A 21,722-nucleotide genomic window follows, 5' to 3' on the forward strand; every position below is an offset into this window, starting at 1 on the left:
ACAACGATGACCAAGCATAAACAAAAGAGCATATCAAACTTCCATCCATGTTTGTAACTTTCTTTAACGGTCATGCAATTAAAAACCAAATCCTCATCATTGTGTTGGAAGGTACTCTACGACACAAACAAACAAAAACAACTTTAAAACGACTATTTTTTTTGGGTTTTTTCAAAACTTTTTCTATTTTTTCTTGAATTTTCGGATTTTCTGGTAAAGCCACATAAAAACACATCAAAACTTTCTAAAAACACTTAAAAACAATGAAAAACAACCTTTGAAATGTTAGGTGGTAAAATCCTACGAATTTTGACACAAAAACACTTTGTTTACCCCCCCACACTTAAACCAAACATTGTCCTCAATGTTTCAAACATAGAATCACACAAAAACAAGCAAATAACACAACTAGCAAACATGACAAATATGGCAAAGTAAAAGCAATAAAGAGTAGGGTTTAGAAACGCAAATCTGATTATGATGCCGGAGCTTCCTAGGTCCTCTTTATGTGCATGGGTTGCCTCCCAAGAAGCGCTTTCTTTAACGTCTTCCAGCCGGACGATGCTTCCAATCAAGCTTGAATATGGCCCACGGGTTGGAGATGGACTTCCTCCACGGTCTCCTCCTCAAAAGGTGTGAAATATGGCTTCAAACGATGTCCATTGACTTTGAATTCTTGTTGCGTCTTCAGACTTTGAATTTGAACTGCACCATGCGGAAAAACATTAGTCACAATAAAAGGTCCAATCCACTTAGAACGTAACTTACCTGGAAACAACCGAAGGCGAGAATTGAAAAGTAACACTTTCTGCCCGATAGAGAACGTCTTGCTCCGAATCATCTTGTCATGGAATGCCTTCGCTTTCTCCTTGTAAATACGAGAGTTCTCGTAAGCTTCATTCCTAACTTCCTCAAGCTCGTTCAATTGAAGTTTCCTATGAAGGCCTGCGGCATCAATGTCCATATTAAAGGTTTTGATGGCCCAATGTGCTTTATGCTCTAATTCAACCGGAAGATGGCATGGTTTCCCATAAATGAGCCGAAATGAGGACATTCCGATTGGTGTTTTGTAGGCCGTCCGATACGCCCATAATGCATCATTTAAGCGCAAGCTCCAATCTTTCCGGTTTGGCCCTACGGTCTTCTCCAAAATCTGCTTGATTTCTCTATTTGACACCTCCGCTTGCCCACTTGTTTGAGGATGATAAGGTGTTGCCACCTTATGCGTGACACCATATTTCTTGAGTAATGCTTCAATTGTGCGATTGCAGAAATGGGAGCCCCCATCACTTATAAGTACCCACGGCATTCCAAACCTTGCAAAAATGTTAGTCTTAACAAAATTTGCAACCACTTTAGAATCATTAGTACGGGTGGCTCTTGCTTCCACCCATTTCGAAACATAATCAACCGCAAGTAGAATATAAACAAAACCATGAGATGAAGGGGGGACCCATGAAATCTATGCCCCACACATCAAAGATTTCAACATTAAAGATGGGACTTTGCGGCATTTGGTCTTTTGGTCCTATATTTCCAGTTCGTTGACAACGATCACATGCAATGGAAAAAGTTCTAGCATCCTTAAAAATAGTAGGCCAATAAAAACCACATTCAAGTACTTTACGTGCAGTCCTTTGAGTGCCAAAGTGACCTCCGCATGCATAAGTGTGACAAAAGTTTAAAATAGACTGAATTTCAGAATCATGCACACACCTACGAATGATTTGATCAGAGCAATATTTCCATAAATAAGGATCATCCCACACATAATTTTGTGCATCATACTTAAGTTTATCACATTGGTTTTTATTGAACTCACTTGGAATGACTTTATATGCTAAATAATTAACTAAATCCGCATACCATGGCATACTAACCTCAATGGACATCAATTGCTCGTCCGGGAATGTCTCTGGGATCGGCACAACCTCCTCTTCATGCACCAAACGGCTCAGGTGATCAGCCACAACGTTCTCACTTCCTTTCTTGTCTCGGAATTCGATATCGAACTCTTAGAGGAGAAGCATCCATCGAATAAGCCTTGGTTTAGCCTCCTTCTTCGTGAGCGAGTACTTCAACGCTGCATGATCAGTGTAAATTATTACTTTAGTGCCAAGTAAATATGAACGAAACTTATCTAAAGCAAAAACAACGGCAAGAAGTTCTTTTTCCGTTGTGGAATAGTTCAATTGAGCATCGTTCAAGGTTCGAGAGGCATAATATATGACGTGTGGCTGTTTGTCCTTCCTTTGTCCCAAAACAGCGCCTAGAGCATAATCGGACGCATCGCACATAAGCTCGAAGGGAATGCTCCAATCTGGTGGCCGAATGATGGGGGCCGAAGTTAGCATCTCCTTGAGGTGTTTGAACGCCTTTTCACATTCCTCATTGAAGTCGAAGGTCACATCCTTTTGGAGAAGTCGGCATAGGGGTGTGGAAATCTTTGAAAAGTCCTTGATGAATCGCCTATAAAATCCTGTGTGGCCAAGAAAAGAATGAACCTCTCTAACCGAAGTTGGAGAGGGTAAGTAGCGTACAAGATCTATTTTCGATTTATCAACTTCAATTCCCCTTTCAGAAACGATGTGCCCTAAAACGATGCCTTGTTTTACCATAAAGTGACACTTTTCCCAATTTAAAACAAGGTTCGTTTCCACGCATCGTTTTAAGATTAATGTGAGATTTTCCAAGCAACCATCAAACGAATCGCCAAAGACACTAAAATCATCCATGAATACCTCAATAATCTTCTCAATAAAATCGGAAAAGATACTTACCATGCATCTTTGGAACGTGGCCGGTGCATTGCATAATCCGAATGGCATGCGCCGGTAAGCAAAAGTACCAAATGGGCACGTGAAGGTGGTCTTTTCTTGGTCGTTCGGAGCTATGACAATTTGATTGTATCCCGAATAACCGTCAAGAAAACAATAAAAAGAATGACCGGCTAACCTTTCTAACATTTGATCGATGAATGGTAGTGGAAAGTGGTACTTCCTTGTGGTGTTGTTAAGCTTCCTATAGTCAATGCACACTCTCCAACCTGTTTGAATACGGGTTGGCACAAGCTCATCCTCGGCATTCTTCACCACAGTGACTCCGGACTTCTTTGGGACAACTTGAACCGGTGAGACCCAACGGCTATCCGAAATTGGATAAATCACTCCACAATCGAGAAGCTTTATAATCTCCTTTTTCACAACTTCCATCATCGGAGGGTTGAGTCGGCGTTGAGCCTCTCGAGTTGGTTTAGCCCCCTCCTCTAGGAATATGCGTCGGCCAATGTCCATCCAATGGCTGTTTTGTGCTCTTTCAACACTCGAATCAACTTTTCTTCCTCTAATGCCGTGAGTGATGAAGAGACAATGACGGGCAACGTCTCTTCTTCTCCCAAGAATACATACTTTAAATGATCCGGCAACGGTTTAAGCTCAAGAACGGGGGCCTGAATCACAGAAGGTAACAACGTATTAGTGGAAACGGGAATTGGAATTGGGTTAGAAGGCTTACCACGATGTTGGGGCAATGATTCCAAGGCAGCCACAAGCTCGGCATGCTCCTCCTTAGGTACGGCCAGATTGGGCTTCATGCCAAGTCCTTGTGCAATCGTTGTTTCAAGGGGATCGTCTTCCAACATATCAAGATAATCATGCGCCAATTCATCCAATATATCAATAGAAAAACAAGAATGATCATCTTTAGGAAATTTCATAGCTTCAGAAATGTTAAAATTAATAATCTCCCCATCAAATTCCATTGTTAACGTCCCCTTGAACACATCGATCTTGGTGCGTGCTGTTTTCATGAAAGGTGTTTGTACCATACTTGACCAATCCCGAAACTACCGAGCACCGGCCAACGCTATACTGTCAAGGACCCAGAAGAGTTCCCCTCCGACCAGGAGGCCAATCACTACTCGACACGTGTCAAGATTAGAAGCCAATCAGAGCGCAGCACGTGTCAACATCAAGAACCAATCATAACATGACACATGTCAATGTGACAAAGCTACAAGTTTTTCTATAAATAGGGGTCATTCCCCCACAATATTGCCTAATGCCATTTTGTGTTAAATCATTCACAAGAACTCACTAAATTGAGAGCTTGATCCTTTGTACTTGTGTAAGCCCTTCACTACTAATAAGAACTCCTCTACTCCGTGGACGTAGCCAATCTGGGTGAACCACGTACATCCTGTGTTTGCTTCTCTGTCTCTATTCATTTACGTACTTATCCTCACTAGTGACTGAAGCAACCAAGCAACCAAGCGAAGGTCACAAAACCTGACACTTTCTGTTGTACCAAAGTCTTCGCTGATTTTGTGCATCAACATTTGGCGTCGTCTGTGGGAAACGACACTTATTCCTACTCTCTTCAGCTGTGTCAAGCTGGTTTCTATCATTCGTACACTTTCTTTTGATCAGGCATCCCTCTCCAGCATGGGAAGCGAAGGAAGCCACAGCACACAGAATGACACCCCCCTTTGCACATAGTGCGAAACAACGAAAGAATGAAGGAAAACGAGTTCTTCTTCAAGCTAAAGTCGATGAGTTGGAAGCTCAGAACAACAAGATAGCAATGAGGAATGAGGTCCTCCAGGAGCAATATGAGAAGCTCTTCGAGACACTCCACGAAGCTAGGCAAGCTCAGACACGCGAGCTTGTTGCCCCCGTGGAAGTCAACCATCAACTGGGTGCCCTCCAACATGGAGGGTCACATGCATTCGACATAGATATCCCTGATAGGGAACAGATTACCCCTCGACTTGATAATCAACATGAGGCTTCTCTTAACCCAGTTGCTTCGACCCGAACCATGAGAAGTGGAGGGAGACACCTCTTTGCTGAAGGGGCAGAAGGATCGAAAGCCGTCTTTCGCGATTGTCGGGATTTCCTGAAGCAACGTCGAGAGAATTCCATCCATATAAGCTCAAAGATTAATGACCCAAGGATTTCTGAGAGACTCGGTCCCCTGCCACGGCCCAAGCCGGCCACCAATTTGGGGAAGGGGCAACAAGTCCCAGAGAGACATGAGGGTACAGGGGACTCAGAGGTGTTCCGACAGACATACCCTGGAAGCCAGTACAGCGAGTCCAGGGAAAAATCACATGCCCTTGATCAAACCTTCCTAATTCCAAGAGGAGATGGAGATTTACGAAAGAAAGCTCCAGTGACACATAACTCCGCTCAGGACCCCCTTGTCCTACAACTTCTTGAGGAAGTAAACAAGTTGAAGGCTGAACGTCAGGCTGAAATACCTGACTGGAACCAACCCAGGCCTGGCCCTCTTACAAGGAGGATCCTCAACACCCCCCTTCAAGCAAAGACAAAGCAAAAGCTTGGCTTGCAACTTTATACTGGAAAAGAGGACCCGATTGAGCACCTTAACCTCTTTGAATCCACCATGGCATACCGGATGCACACCGACGAAGAGCGATGTCTTCTCTTCCCCTCCACCCTCTCTAGTGGAGCTCTAAATTGGTATTGTCGTCTTACACCTGAGACGGTAGACTCATTTGAGGAATTGAGGAAACTATTTGTTTCCCAACACATTTTCCAAACCGATCGCTTGCACTCTGCAGATGACTTGTACACTATCCGCCAGAAGCCAGACGAGTCATTACGTATGTATGTTGGCCGCTTCAGCCATGAATACTCCCGGTGTGCCGAGGCAGACGACAAGACTGCCCTCAAAGCCTTCACGGCAGGCCTACGTGATTGTTTCTTTAAATACATGATCAATGCCAATACTTGGAAGACTTACTCTGAGGTGATGGCGCAGGCTTATAACCATGCCTCCGCCGAGGCAAAGACATATCAGGAGAAACCCCCTACAACCATCCTTTATCAACAAGTGGGAGGTGGAAGCCAGACTCACCTAAATGAGAAGACCTCGACTTTCCAAACAGCAGTGGCACCTCCCCATGCCTTGCATAATGCTTCACCGAATCAACAGACATATCAATTTCAAGGCAAGAGGAAGGATTTCCATCCTCACCACTCTCCTTTCAGTAAAAAGAGTAAGGGACACTATCCCGATAACCAAGGGTATCGCCACAATAGCGCTCGCCCCCAGGCAGTCAATGCAGTGGGTCAAACCCGCGTCAAGGGTATCGCCACAATAGCGAGGTTTTAGCCTGCCATACTTAAGGTGTCTTACGCCTGCCGAGGCGGAAATCGTCCTTCGGGAAATACATGAGGGAGTCTGTGGAGATCATGCTGGATCTCGGTCCCTAGCACACAAGACTTTTCGCCAAGGATATTACTGGCCAACACTCCACCAGGATGCCATCAAAGTATCCCGCTCATGTGACAAATGTCAACGATATGCAACTATTCCTCATTCCCTTCCAGAGCCTCTTACTCCTATGATCAGCCCTTGGCCCTTCGCCCAGTGGGGACTTGATTTGATCGGCCCAATGCCGGCAGGGAAGGGCAAAGTCTGTTACGCAGTCGTTGCAGTGGACTACTTCACAAAGTGGGCCGAAGTAGAACCCTTGGCAACCATTACTGAGGCAAAGATAGAAGACTTCGTGTGGAAGAACATCCTTTGTAGATTCGGCATTCCCAATGCGATAGTCACTGACAATGGGCGACAGTTTGACAACAAGAAGTTCAGGTTGTTCTGCTCTAAGTTCAACATCAACTTATGCTTTGCCTCTCCAGCTCATCCCCAGTCTAATGGACAAGTTGAGGCCATCAACAAAATAATCAAGCGCACTTTGAAAACCAGCTTGGACAAAGCTAAAGGCTGTTGGCCAGAATTTGTACCCCAAGTTCTTTGGTCATATCGCACTTCATATCGGACTTCAACAGGAGAAACTCCATTCTCACTTGCCTTTGGCACAGAGGCGGTTGTCCCTGTTGAGCTCGAGCAAGCAACATTCCGAGTCTAGAACTACATTCAAAGTGAAAATGACAAACAACTCACCCTCAACTTGGATTTAGTCGAGGAACACAGAAACCAAGCTCACTTGAGGAATGTCGCCTACAAGCAGCGCATCTCCAACTATTATGACTCTAGGGTCAAGCCTCGTTCTTTCAAAATAGGAGACTGGGTCTTAAAGAAAAGATTACTCTGCGACAGAGTCCCGAGTGAAGGCACACTTAGTCCAAACTGGGATGGACCGTATGAAGTCATTGGCATCAGTCGCCCTGGCTCTTACACACTTAGAAGCTCTGATGGCAAGACCCTTGGCCATCCATGGAACGCTGATCACTTGAAGTACTACTACAAATAGACTCACGATGTACAAGTGTTGAGCTATAGCCGTTCGGCATCCTATGTAATGAAGGCCATTTGGCAATGAATTCAATAAAGAGGTAATTTAGCCAACTCAGCCCTCACTCTTTTACATTCATAGCAAGCGATGCCAGAACCCTTCTCAATCAGAAAGCAATCCGTCTTCCACAGTCACTACAAAACAAGCAAATGAAGACCGTGTCAAGCGCCCAAAAAAAAAAAAAAAAAAAAAAAAAAAAAAACAGCTTCATCCAAAAAGCTTCACCCGAAAAGCTTCACCTCCAAAGCTTCACCCACAAAGCTTCACCTAAGAAGCTTCACCCAAAAAGCTTCACCCGAAAAGCTTCACCTCCAAAGCTTCACCCACAAAGCTTCACCTAAAAAAGCTTCACCCACAAAGCTTCACCTAAAAAGCTTCACCCAACAAGCTTCACCCGAAAAGCTTCACCTCCAAAGCTTCACCCACAAAGCTTCACCTAAAAAGCTTCACCCACAAAGCTTCACCCAAAAAAAAAAACTTCACCCGAAAAGCTTCACCTAAAAAAGCTTCATCTACAAAGCTTCACCATCAAAGCTTCACCTAGAAAGCTTCAACACCAAAGCTTCACCTACAAAGCTTCAACACAAAACCTTGCTCCAAATAAACAAATTTTGTTCACAAAACCCAAGATGCCCTTGAACTTGTACAAAAACACTTGGGTAAACATAAACATTTTTTGTTTTACACCCACAAGGGCCCAAAATTTTCCTTCTTATTTATTCACTTATATATGTTCCCAAACATATTATAATAGATCCAACAACAAGCCAAAGTCCCAAGTTTCATAATGGACAAAAGTACAAGCAATTCATCAATAATGAAGGTGCTACAAAAATTGGAATCTGCCCCAAAATAGAAATCCACCCAAGAGACTTTTTCTCTCTCTCCCTCTTCCGCCTCCTTTCATCTATCAAATTTCTGCAACCTCTGCTCTTCTCCCATTGAGCTGAATTTTGGACACCCTATAGTTCTTGAGCATATGAACAACTTTCAAGAAGGAACCATTTCTGTTTGAGCGACGGAAATTAAAGTGTTGAAGCTCCAAACATGACAGTCGGATTCTTGCAGATTTCGAAGCTGCTGTGATGTTTCGAAGATCTGGAAATATTTAACCATTAGTTCATTCTGAATTTTTGATATGTTATGAAAGAGACGATGAGGAACAACTTCAATGAAGAAAGCATGCCGATCTGAACAATAGAAAATGGAGTTTCGAAGCTCACAACAAATCTGACGGGTTGACAGAAAAATAATAACCAGTCATTCATCATACCTGGATTTCTGGAGTTATACTGCTCCGAGGGATCTCAAATTTGGATATGTTGTAGTTCACGAGCTGAGGAACAACTTCAATGAAGAAAGCATACCGATCTGAACAAGAGAAAATGGAGTTTCGAAGCTCACAACAAATCTGACGGGTTGACAGAAAAATAATAACCAGTCATTCATCATACCTGGATTTCTGGAGTTATACTGCTCCGAGGGATCTCAAATTTGGATATGTTGTATTTCACAAGCTGAGGAACAACTTCGATGAAGAAAGTATGTTGATCTGAACAAGAGAAAATGGAGTTTCGAAGCTCACAACAAGTCTGACGGATTAACAGAACATTGATGAACAGTTACTCATCATACTTGAATTTCTGAAGTTGTACTACTCCGATGGATCTCAAATTTGGATATGTTGTAGTTCACAAGATAAGGAAAAACTTTCATGAAGACGACTTTGCAATCTGAGCTATAGAGAAAGGTGTTATCTTGCATCCACTCAGGCTGATTAGTGGAAACGAAAAGCAATTCCACCAAAGAAAAGATGAAAAAGAGAGAAAAACTACTAATTGCACTTGATCTTGTCTAGTCAATAGCATGCAGCATCAAACACACAAAAGTTGGAAATATTTTTAGATAAAGCATATACGAATGTGTGACATCGAAACAAGGATTCGTTACTTTGACAAATTAGTAACACGCGAGACACCTCATTCGGCAACTCTCTTCGCCTGAAGACTTGGGGGACTCCCACCATATGCTACTGCACCTTGATACTCGGCAGTCTCACAACCACTCAGTGACTTGGATTTTTCAAGTCTCCAACCGAGAAGTTTTCCTCACTCGGGAAATTAAGGGAACACTACCTCAAACTACATGCTTCACTCACAAAGCTTCAACAATACAGGTTTCAACAAAAGCAAAAATTCAAAGAACTTTATGAAGAAGGCTTTGGTGTATTTAACACAATATGTTGAAATGAAGCAAAGCTTATTTATTAATATTTTCGATAAGCCACAAATATGTACATATACATGAGTCAAAATAAACAAACAAAAGGGAGCCTTCACAAAGGTTGCTTAGGGGAAGTCTCAGCAGTCGGTAGAGCCCCAGAAAGAGAAAGCACCGGAGGGTGGTTATCCGGAGCCTCAGTACTTGACAAAACCCCAGAAGGAGGAGGCATTGGAGGTTCATCATTTGAAGCTTCATTACCAGGTACAACCCTAGAGGACGAAGGCAATAAATGCCTTTGGAACAAACCCACAAACCGCTGATGATCAAGTAAAACCTTACCATCAGATTCCTTCATCTGGTCAAGCTTCCTCTTCATGTTTGTAGCATAGTCATGGGCGAGCCGGTTCAACTGCTTATTCTCATGCTTGAGCCCTCTAATCTCCTGTTTGAGACTCATCACTTCAGCAGCCAATGATTCAACTTGGCGGGTTCTAGCAAATAGGCGTTGGGCCATATTAGACACAGAACCTGCACACTGAACACTAAGAGCCAGAGAGTCCTTAACAGCCAACTCATCAGACCGTTTGGAAAGTAGTCTATTATCTTTGGGAGTGAGAAGGTTCCTGGCCACCACTGCAGCGGTCATATCATTCTTCATCACAGAATCCCCAACGGTAAGAGGACCAGTAGGGGATATGAAGGATGGGCGCCATATGTTGTCTGGAGAAGGCGTGGCTGTCTCTTCTCCAAGGTTCAAGTCAAAACGACGGTCGGAGGGTCCAGACATTTTCAAATGTGTTGAAGAAGGAAGAGGTCAGACAAATCAAGATCTTAGAAGTGCAAGAAATGAGCTTCTACTGGTAGAGATTCAAGTGTGATGTGGAACTTAATGCCAGCCTCTATAAAAATCTGCACTCGACGGAGCTTCAGAAATCGAAGAGGCGTTTGCTTTCTCAAAAGCTGGGCTGCTCAGAGACCACGAGGGCCGATCTCAGAAATCGAAGAGGCGTTTGCTTTCTCAAAAGCTGGGCTGCTCAGAGACCACGAGGGCCGATCTCAGAAATCGAAGAGGCGTTTGCTTTCTCAAAAGCTGGGCTGCTCAGAGACCACGAGGGCCGATCTCAGAAATCGAAGAAGCACCTGCTTTTTCAGCCTCATCAGCACCTGTCACATGCACAATCAGCTTTGCGGAAATTACGGGCAATCTGTCGAAGATTTCTGGTGAAGTAGAAAGCACGTGAATCTTACTGTTCAATCACCGCTCTCCATATGCACCATCAACTCCTCGGGTACCACATATAACTTTGTCAAAGATCTCTGACAAAGTTTAGGCACGAGAATTTCGAAGTTCCAGCTACCCTACTATTACCCATAAGGGTAAAGGAACAGCACCACTGCTTGACAGCTGGAAAGTCCCTATGTGTGTCGACCTCCATGTTTTGCGGCAAGACAGGTTGGCAAGAACGTCCAATCTTTACTCACATTCGAGAAAAGACTCCCAACATAATTACTTTCTCAAAAACCGGAGTAGCACCGCTTTCCGAATCTCGAGAGTCAGATCCTCGACGGGATTGCTTGTTCGAAAACCGAAGAGGCACAACTCTCAGAACTTCGAGAGCCAGATTTCCTTAGATAAAGCTTGTCTGTAATCTTCACACGTAATATCAGCTTTCCAGATACCACATACCACTTTTTCAAAGTGCTCTGACAAAATTAAAACACGTGAAGCTGGCAGCTCCCACTACATTGCTGTGACCAAGAAGGGTAAAGGAATAGCATTACTACTTGTTATTGGGAAATCCCTATATACATTGACCTCCCTCCTCAACGGAAAGGCAAACCTGCAAAAATGCTCAACCCTTTCTCGCGTTCGAAAAGGCACCATCAACATAACCTCTCGAAATACTCAGCTTTATTTCCCCCCGATAATACCTCAGCAAATAAGCCACACCAAGAACAAGAGTATCTCATATCATCAGGGTCGAAAGCAAGAGTATCCCATATCATGCTTTCTCCCTGTCTTTGTCTTTGTCCTTGTCCACACCTGCAGGACAAGGAGAAAGAGAGCAGTCAGTCGGAACCTGAAATCAAACCTCCAATTTGGAACTGACTGCCTGGAGCCTTTGCCTGGTTGCTTACTTAGCATTGCTCTCGAGTACTCATCCTCAACTGCTGTCAAGGTCACGAATTCCACCGGCAAATACCTCATGACAGTTGATCAGATATTAGCTCTTTACACTGAAGCTGCCAAGCGTGGATGAGTCACTATGAAGGAATGTTCTGAAGGACCATTTAAATGCAAAGGTTGCACACCACTTCTGCCATGCAAAAGATTGAAGCAGAAGGTTCAACGGTGAGCTGAAACAGATCACTACAGCACGACACCTTTCCATACCACATTCATTATTCCGTCAACAGCAAAAGTATCCCATATCATCAAGGTCGAACGTACTCTAGATTTGATGGACTTGTTTTGACCCTCAAATTTTTTAGTCGGCCTTATACTCTGAAGGGCACCAGAAAACCCTCCAGCACAGTTCAAGAATAAGCCTGTGGAAAGTTACTTCTTCAAAAGCAAAAGTATCTCATATCATCTCTTATCCATTTGCTTCTCCTTATCCTGGCAGTTGAATGAGAGACAAGGAGAAGGAGAACAATCAACCGGAAGCCGAAGTCAAACCTCTGATCCTGGGTTGCTTACTTGGAAGTTTGACTGCTTACCTTGTCTGTCACCTCTTTCGGCAGATCTCCTAGCTCGGCGACTTGGGGGACTCCTACTATAGGGTTTGTATCACACTTGACTAAGCCCGAAACTACAACTAAGCTTCAAGTGAAATTGATACATTACCTTGTGCGTCAACATCAGCTAAATACACCATTCCCGGATGGAGGAAAAGTACTTCCAGAGAAGGGCAGATGAAGATCAGACCACACTTCGGTACTTAGAAGTTTCGTGATTACTCAAGGGATTGGATCTTGCAAGTCCCCAACCGAGGAGTTTCCCTCACTCGGGAACTTAGGGGAGCACTGTTTGTACCATACTTGACCAATCCCGAAACTACCGAGCACCGGCCAACGCTATACTGTCAAGGACCCAGAAGAGTTCCCCTCCGACCAGGAGGCCAATCACTACTCGACACGTGTCAAGATTAGAAGCCAATCAGAGCGCAGCACGTGTCAACATCAAGAACCAATCATAACATGACACATGTCAATGTGACAAAGCTACAAGTTTTTCTATAAATAGGGGTCATTCCCCCACAATATTGCCTAATGCCATTTTGTGTTAAATCATTCACAAGAACTCACTAAATTGAGAGCTTGATCCTTTGTACTTGTGTAAGCCCTTCACTACTAATAAGAACTCCTCTACTCCGTGGACGTAGCCAATCTGGGTGAACCACGTACATCCTGTGTTTGCTTCTCTGTCTCTATTCATTTACGTACTTATCCTCACTAGTGACTGAAGCAACCAAGCAACCAAGCGAAGGTCACAAAACCTGACACTTTCTGTTGTACCAAAGTCTTCGCTGATTTTGTGCATCAACAAAAGGCCTCCCAAGTAGAATCGGCAATGGGGTGACATTTGGTGAGTCCTCCATCTCTAAGACATAGAAATCCGCTGGAAATATCAAGTTATCCACCTGCACCAACACATCTTCCAAAACTCCTTTCGGATATGCATTAGAACGATCGGCTAATTGAATTATGACACCATCGTTTTTAAGCTCTCCTAAGTTCATGGATGCATATATTGAGTATGGCATGACGTTAATTGAAGCTCCTAAATAAATTTAGTATTGCCTATAAAGCATGGAATTGTAAAACTACCCGGATCTTTGCATTTAGGGGGTAGTTTTCTTTGCAAAACAGCGAAAACATTCTCACTTACCTGGACCACCTCTTTGTTCGAAATTCTCCTTCTTGTTGTGCATAGTTCATTCAAAAACTTGGCGTACCTAGGTACTTGCTTAATGGCGTCAAGAAGAGGTATATTGACTTGTACTTTCTGAAACGTCTCCAAAATGTCTTTCTCGGTCTCTTCCTTCTTGGATTGCTTCAACCTGCTAGGGAAAGGCACGTTTAGTGGAATAGAACTAGAAGAATTCGGTTTTGAGCTTACCTTGGCCGAATTATATGGTTTGGAATTGCAAGGAGGCTGCGGCATAGGGTGTTCCATCCTTGCCGTGGTTGAGGTTTGGGGTTCTTCCTCAAACGATAGTTTTTCATCCTCTTTTTGACTTGAATTGGATGCTTGGGGTTCGGTCCCAACTTGTTTGCCACTCCTTAATGTAATTGCTTTGGCTGTTTCGAAACCCCCCTTTGGATTTGCAACGGTTGAACTAGGGAGTCTTCCTTGGTCTCGAAACTGTCCCATAAACTCGGCAATTTGCCCCACTTGCTTCTCCAACTCGTCCACCTTCTTGTCCCTAGTCTGCATGCCCTACGCCATAGAAGTGAGTAAATTAAAAATTTGATCATTATCAATAGAAGAACCTGATTTTTTGGCGGGTTGTGCTTGGGTTTGATTTGGTGCAAACGGCTTTTGATAGAAACCCGGGGGTTGTTGCCTAAACGTGCTTTGTTGTTGGCCTTGTTGGGGTTCTCGCCATTTGAAATTTGGATGATCACGCCAACCGGGATTGTAGGTGTTAGAAAATGGATCATTCCTTTGTTGGTATTGCTGCCCAAAGCCCACGGCATTGAGGGTATCCCACCCTCCATTCTCAATCAATTGTGGGCACTTGTCCGTAGGGTGTCCTTGCATGGAACATACGCCACACGCACTTACATTTTGAACTTTTGGCCCTTCCACAACCTGAGAAAGCAAAGTAGTAAGGTTAGCCATTTGATTTTGAAGTTCGGTTATAACACTTACCTCATTCACTTGGTGTTGCCGTGGGGTGCCTCTTTGTCCAACACCTTCGTATTATTGAGCGTTCAACGCTCGATTGGCAATCAAAGTCTTTGCTGTCGTGGGGGTCTTGTCCACCAAAGCTCATCCCGCCGAAGCATCTAGCATTTGTCGTTCGATTGGTAGAAGTCCCTCGTAGAAGTATTGTAGCAGAAACTCCTCCTTCATTTGATGCTGTGGACAAGAAGCAACGAGAGATTTAAACCGTTCATAGTATGTAGGAAAAGACTCACCTTCTTCTTGTTGAATTCCACTTATCCTTTTTCGTAGGAGGATGACTCGAGAAGTTGGGAAAAACTTCTCCAAGAAAGCTCGTTTCATGCTCTCCCAAGATGTGACCGTTCCGGGAGCTAATTCATACAACCAATCTTTCGCCTTTTCCATGAGAGAAAAGGGAAAAGCCTTCATCTTCAATATACTCCCGTCGACATTGATTGGAGTCATGCTTGAACACACCACCTCGAATTCTTTTAAGTGCTTGTTAGGATCCTCCATGGACAACCCATGGTACTTCGGAATATGGTGGAGCAAACTTGACTTTAACTCGAAATCCTCGGTCTTTCCTTGGGCAGCCGCCGGATATTGAATACATAGAGGTGAGGCATTGTCCAATCCCGAAGCCGAGAGCTCCTTGATTGTACAATTGTCTTGTGCCATGACTGCCTCAACTTCACCCACTTGTGCCGTGGGTTCCTCTTCCTCAATCTCAACTTCGACTTCTGAATTTGAACTTGATTCACTAGGTTCTGGATTCTTCCTCTTTCGTCTCAACTCTCGATCAAAATCGTCGTCAAAGTCCAAGATGTGTTCACGAACCGGATGAGAGCTCCGAGTCATAAACTAGTACCTAAAAACACGAAACAAAAACAAAGTCAAAATCTGGACTCAAATCAACAAATTGAAATAAAACAATCCAAGGGATTAGCAACTTTGCTAATCCCCGGCAACGGCGCCAAAATTTGATGTGAAAATTATGTTGACACACAAATTAACCCTCTTTTTATCAATTGTAGCAAAGTATGTAAGTAGGGATCGTTCTAAACCGGGGATTAGGAGGGATTGCAAAATCACTTGAAAACTGACTCAAATACGTAAAAACAAGTTTAAAACACTAAACTAGACTCAAAGAATGCAAAACTAAACTTTAAAACACCAAAACAAACCAAAAGACTCAAAACAGCCCAAAAACACTCAAAACTGCCTTAAAACCACAATCTGGGCAGTTTTGAACACTAGACACAAACTTGGACAAAAATTGGTTTTAACTTGACCTAAGACACTTAAAAACACAAACTAAAGTGATTTCTAACTACTATGACTCAACTAAGTAAAGGGGGATTGATTTTGGACGAATTTAACTTTGAAAACAGAAACTTTGAAAACAAACTTTGACAAAAACGTTTTGATGAAAACTAAGATGGTGAAAGGCTAGTTAGAAGGTTCCTTCTCCACACATGAAACATATGCATACGACTCGATTTCCAATTACTCTTTCAATAAACCATGAATGACAATGCCCCAAATTAACTAGATTGACCAATTAATTCTCAAATTTCCCTAGATTCATTGAATTGAATGGGATACGCATTACAACCAAATTATTCTTATCAAGGACCCAACTATGGAATACGCATGATAGAGACACATATCAAAGATCATTAAGTTCAATGGAAATCATAAGCATTGACGAGGCATTCATAACTATGGGATACGCATGTTACTCTTGCCTAGGATTTACTTAACACAATCGTGACTAGCGACTTTTACTACTTATGAATATAAGTTAATAACGATTAGGTGAAATTGCCTTATACTCTAGCATCAAATTCATGCATGTAAACTAAGTGTCGACCCTCAATCAACATACATAAACATGTTATCAATCAAATAGATAAGTAAACCACATTCACGATTCATGAAATCATAATTGGAAGAAATCAAGTTATATAAAACATATGATCATGGCTTTGAATTCCCCTCTAACTATAAAGAAATTAGTTCCTCATGTTCGCAAATAAACAAAAATAAATATATTTAAACATTGACATAAAGATAGAAAACACCTAGAAACGCTCCACAATCCAAGCTCCTTGAATGGCATGCACGGCTCCAAGTTGTCTTCCTTCTTCTCCTTGCAAACTCACGGCACAATGAGGGAAGGTTAGGTGAATGGTGTAGTGAAAATCTGGTAGAGGGTGGTGAGTGATATGTGCGGCAAGGCCTTGTATTTATAGGCTGAAAATCCCATCTCCTAGGTAGCCAAGGACAAGGTTTTAAAAGCCTAAGTTGCATAGGATAATAACATACAATCCTATAAGGAAAACAAGTCAAAAACCCAAAGGGATTGGGAGATAAGGTGCGGCACAAAGAGTGTGAAAAGATAAGGCTTTTAGAAATCTGAAATTCCGAGGGAATTAAGGTATAGGGTGCGGCACTTATCTAGGAAGGGATAGGGCTTCTAGAAATCCAATTTTAAGCATCCTAATCTAATTAGAAACCCTCCTAAGTGGCTGAAATGTGGATAGTTTAGGATAAGGATAAGATAGGATAGGATAAGATAGGATAAGGTTTGATTGGATAAGATAAGATAAGCTAAGATAAGGTTATGGATGAGGTTTTTGGATAAGATCATTCTCTTGAGCTGATTCTTTGACTTTACTCTTCTTCTTCACATAGGAAACCTTGCTTGAGTTGGAAACTTCATTCGTCTAGGAATCCATTTTCAATTAGGACTCCTACATTGATTAGGAATCCTTCTTCATTTAGGAATCCTTCATGTAAGCTCTTTCCTACTTCAACTAGGAAACTTGGTATCTTCAAGTCTTCAACTTTGAAACGCCTTCCAAGCTTCATCAATTCCTCAAATTCGTCCATCCCTTGTGCTTCATGTGCATGAACTCCATTCTAGCCCAATTTTGCTCCAAAATGCTCCAAATTGCATCCTTTTGCTCACTTTGTCTCTAAAACCTGAAAACACATGAAAATAGCTTAAAGACTAACTTAACTAAGAAAACATAACATAAATGCATAAGAACTAGCTAACTAAGGCGCATAAATATGCTCCTATCAAGCTCCGATAACACTTGTTGTACTTATATGCACAAGCAGAAGCGCATTATAACAAATTACCAAATATCAACGTCATAGGTGAAAGCTAAAACAAAAAATCTCAAAAATAAGAACACAAGAGATTTAGCGTGGTTCGGCATAAAGCCTACGTCCATAGGCGAAGCACGGCGAGAAATTTCACTAAACAAACGGAGATTACAAAAGAGTGTTTAAACTCTGACAACCCAAATCCCACAAATTACAAACCCTAAACCAAACGAGTAGAGAACCCAAAACTAACGGAGAAGATTCTTCCAAGTTGCTCTCTAACTCACCCAAATTTACTCTTACCAAATTGCCACACAAATGAGCCACAAAAAAAAAAATTAACTAAACCCTAATGTCCTATTTATAGAGCATTGGACTTAGGTTTACATAGGAATCCTAATAGGAAGTAAATCCAAATCCTAATCAAATAGGTAATTATCAAAATCTCTCCACCAAGCAAGGAATCCAACCAAGAAGTCAAATCCAAACCCAAATAGAACACCAAGCAAAAATAGGTAACATAAACTTAATTTCTACATCATCCTAATTTTGAGCTGTAAAACCCAACAAAACGTGGATAATGGATATGAAGGATTGAGTCCCGTATCCATATTTTTCTAAGGTATGAGAAGATATGAGATACCTAAATTAATTTATTTTTTCCACTCTTTGGATGCTAGTAAACACATGAATCGGATTCATACTCATTACTTTCAAATCTTTGAAAGTCAGTAAGCAACAGAATGAGATTAAATCCATTTCTTACAAATTCATTTAGTAATCTTAGTCATTTTTAAACGTTTCCATACCAACACTAATAAACTACTTAACTTTGTGTTAAATTTGAATTTTGAATTGGGTTGTTTTTGGAAATTGGAGACTAATACAAAACTAGTACAAATAAGTGATAGCACAACATTTATACATTTATATTGCCCTTATTTCCTAAGTTTTATGCTATGTTTTCTTGTGAAATTGGTTGTTTGAGGTGTCTAGTGCGTATTTTGTAGATAATGGACCATAGAGAAGACTTCGGAGTCTTTTGGTGATTTTAAGGCTAAAAGGGATCAAAGTTGGGAAGAACTGAAGTCAAGAAGTATTCCAACGATCATCAGATGCTAATCTGCAATTTAATGGTTGCTATTTGGAAATTATAACTGGAGCTGGAAGGTGTTGCGCAGAACTGTCATTTTCGTTGGGTGGTCAGAAATCCATCAGGACGAACTGGGTGTTGTGCCACATATGTTCGGAAAGCTCTGGATGTCTAATTTCAGGAGAATTTTACAGAACATGATTCTGATGCTTCTAGAAGAAATTATACATGTTTTAGTGCGAGAAGGTCAGTTCATGAATTCTACACAATTCTGAATAATTGGAGTTCAGTTTGAGTCAGGAAACCGAAAGATAATAATATTGGGACTCCTATTTAGGCTGGAATTTAACAATGCGGCAAAGGCTGACCTGAACTCTATTTTCCTCTTACGTTTATTTACATGAGGATGAGCAGCAGCGTTGTGGGAGAGAGACTCACTTCATCCATATTGTTTTAGACGATTGACGTAAGGAGGAAGCCAGACACCAAGGGTTCTCTTTCAATATCGTTGTCAGATTTTGTATTTATGATTTTCATAACTATGACATTCTGTAATTGGCTATGAGTAACTAAATTCTTTACTAGGGGTCCGATGTAGCCTTCATGATGATTCTCTGTCTTATTAACTTTATTCTTTTATCAATTCAAAGGTTTCTAGTTTCATTCATTGTGCTTAAATCATTCTTTATGATCATGTTATTGATTAGCTACCTTTAATATGAATTTTTAGACGTATGAGACAAGGTTATAGTAGACGCCGTATGCTTAGCCTTGAGATAGCTCTCTTGGGTGAATGAATTGTTGTTCATGCAAACGCCATGCTAAGACACTTTTTGGCTCTCTTTGTTCTTCTTGCACTTATTGGATTTTTTTATTACTGATTTAAAGTAGACGCCATGGTTAAGTTGATGATTAAAAGTACTTGGTTACACCCGGACGCCTAACGGACAATCATACTAAAGAAAGAACGAACCCTAGAACCTGAATTGAATTGTTCTTACTAAGTTATCTAATGACATAGAATTGGATTGATATGGTGATGTCGGATACCTAGTGTTTCAACCTTTGTTTTCAGAAATTAATTACACAAATTCTCTTTTCAATTTACTGCACTTTAGATTACTTGATCTTAAATCAACTTCTCTTTGGTTAATTATTTGAATTTCGTAGTTTAGTTGTTTACGTTATTTTTATTCTTGTGGGTATTGCATAATTGGACTGAATTAGGTAACTTTACAAATCTCTGTGCACTTTTTGCTTGCTATACTATCATATCGATTCGTGCACTTGCGAGAAATATAATTCGTTCATCAATAAGCATAACAAATTTCACAATTCACTATTAGGTGCCCCGCACGATGCTGCGATGTTTGAAAGTGTATTAAACATGCAAAAAGTTCTATATATATGTGCAACCATATTAAGTGTTCAACAACATATATGTAGAACGATGTTTACAACTCTAGTTACCCATTATACGTAGAGAGTGGATGTCACATCCCAGTCTCGGCTCCGCCGTAGCACGATATTGTCTACTCTGGGCTCCAGCCACACCCTCACGGTTTTGTTTCTGGGAACTCATATGAGAACTTCCCAGTGGGTCACTTATTCTGGGAAGTTCTCGTGTGAGTTCCCAAAGAAAACCGTGAAGGCGTGGCTGGAGCTCAGAGCAGACAATATCGTGCTACGGCAGAGCCAAGACTAGGATGTGACAATTTAGTATTAGAGCCACTTTCCCGCTCAGTACGAATGTGCCGGCAAGGATGCCGGGTTCCCCTTAAGTGGGGTGGATTGTGAGATCCCACATCGACCAATAGAGAGGGGGTGATGTGTCTTATATGTAAATGCTCTCCTCCCTATAATACAAGGCATTTTGAGAACTCACTGGCTTCGGATTCCATCGGAACTTTGAAGTTAAGCGAGTTCGAGTCAGAGCAATCCTAGGATGGGTGACCCACTCGGAAGTTGCTCGTGAGTTCCCAGAAACAAAACCGTGAGGGAATGGTAAGCCCAAAACGGACAATATTGTGCTACAGCGGAGCCAGTCTGGGATGTGACAATGGAAGCTTACCCAAAAGTCAATTTCGTGATGCTATTAGTAGTAGTAGTAGTAGTATTGTGCTACTATTTCCATTTTCTTCTCTTCTTAGACCCCACAATCTTTGCATTTAATTGCAGGACGTGTTTTTAAAGTTTCAATAACCCTAAATCATTTTTTTTTAATTTAAGTTTAAAATAAAAATTGGGCATAATCAAAACTGGACCACAACTCTAAACAGCTTCTAGAAGTGTATAGCTTGTTATCCTGAATTTGGAAACACTTGAAACTTCCTTTTAAAACTGTAAAGACACAAACGTAATCAATTAAATACAAAAATATCGAAACACTAACAAATAGTAACATATTGAGAAACAAACAGCATGTGGAAAAATCAAATAGTGAACAAATCATGATTTCTTTAAGAATTGTTTTTTTATTTAGAAAACATACTAACAAATGATTAAAATACTAATTACAGCCCTTGAACCATCATTGTAGAAATACAAAAGACAAATACTTTAGAATAAATTCAGATAATTACGTAATGGAATCACTGTTTGATCTGGAAGTCATTAAATCCAAAATCTAGCCTCTTCCTCAACACCATATCTCAAACATACATAGTAATTTAGATTCACCAAACACAAAGAACAGGGCCAGCCCAAGCCTAGTGCACGCAAGGCGACCATCCGAGCCCCAAAAAATTGGAGACACCAAAAATATTAGGGTACTTTATATGAGTTTATGTTACATTCGTGTAAATAGTAAATAGTTTGATTAATTATCAAATTGTTTCTTTAGTAGCAATGGTATTTATTATTTATGAGATTGTGGGTTCTCGATTCCTAGTAATGTCTCTCCTTTCTATTCATTTTAAATTATTCAGCAAACACATGCATTTTTTTTTCTAAGGGCACCAAACTATTTTTCAATTATTTTTAGTCCATAATATATATTAAAAATGAAAAAAATAGCAAATGAACACTCTTTTCCTTTTTTAAGAAAAAATATTTTTAGTCCATTCATTTAAAAAAAAAAACCAAATGAACAGTCTTTCCCTTTTTCAAGA

The 21,722-nt window shown here is 41.3% G+C and overlaps 1 long non-coding RNA gene across 1 annotated transcript; it reads right to left on the bottom strand.

The window, feature by feature from the left end:
* Window positions 1-8,236: 8,236 nt before the first annotated feature.
* Window positions 8,237-8,872, bottom strand: LOC139190035 (uncharacterized). Its single transcript, XR_011574010.1, has 3 exons — window positions 8,740-8,872; window positions 8,559-8,656; window positions 8,237-8,383 (listed from the first exon to the last, which is right to left on the bottom strand). It is a non-coding gene; the product is annotated as an uncharacterized lncRNA (long non-coding RNA).
* Between the last annotated feature and the right edge of the window lie 12,850 nt (window positions 8,873-21,722).

This window comes from Malus domestica, chromosome 12 (genome assembly GCF_042453785.1).
Source record: "Malus domestica chromosome 12, GDT2T_hap1".
NCBI classification, from domain to species: Eukaryota; Viridiplantae; Streptophyta; class Magnoliopsida; order Rosales; family Rosaceae; genus Malus; species Malus domestica.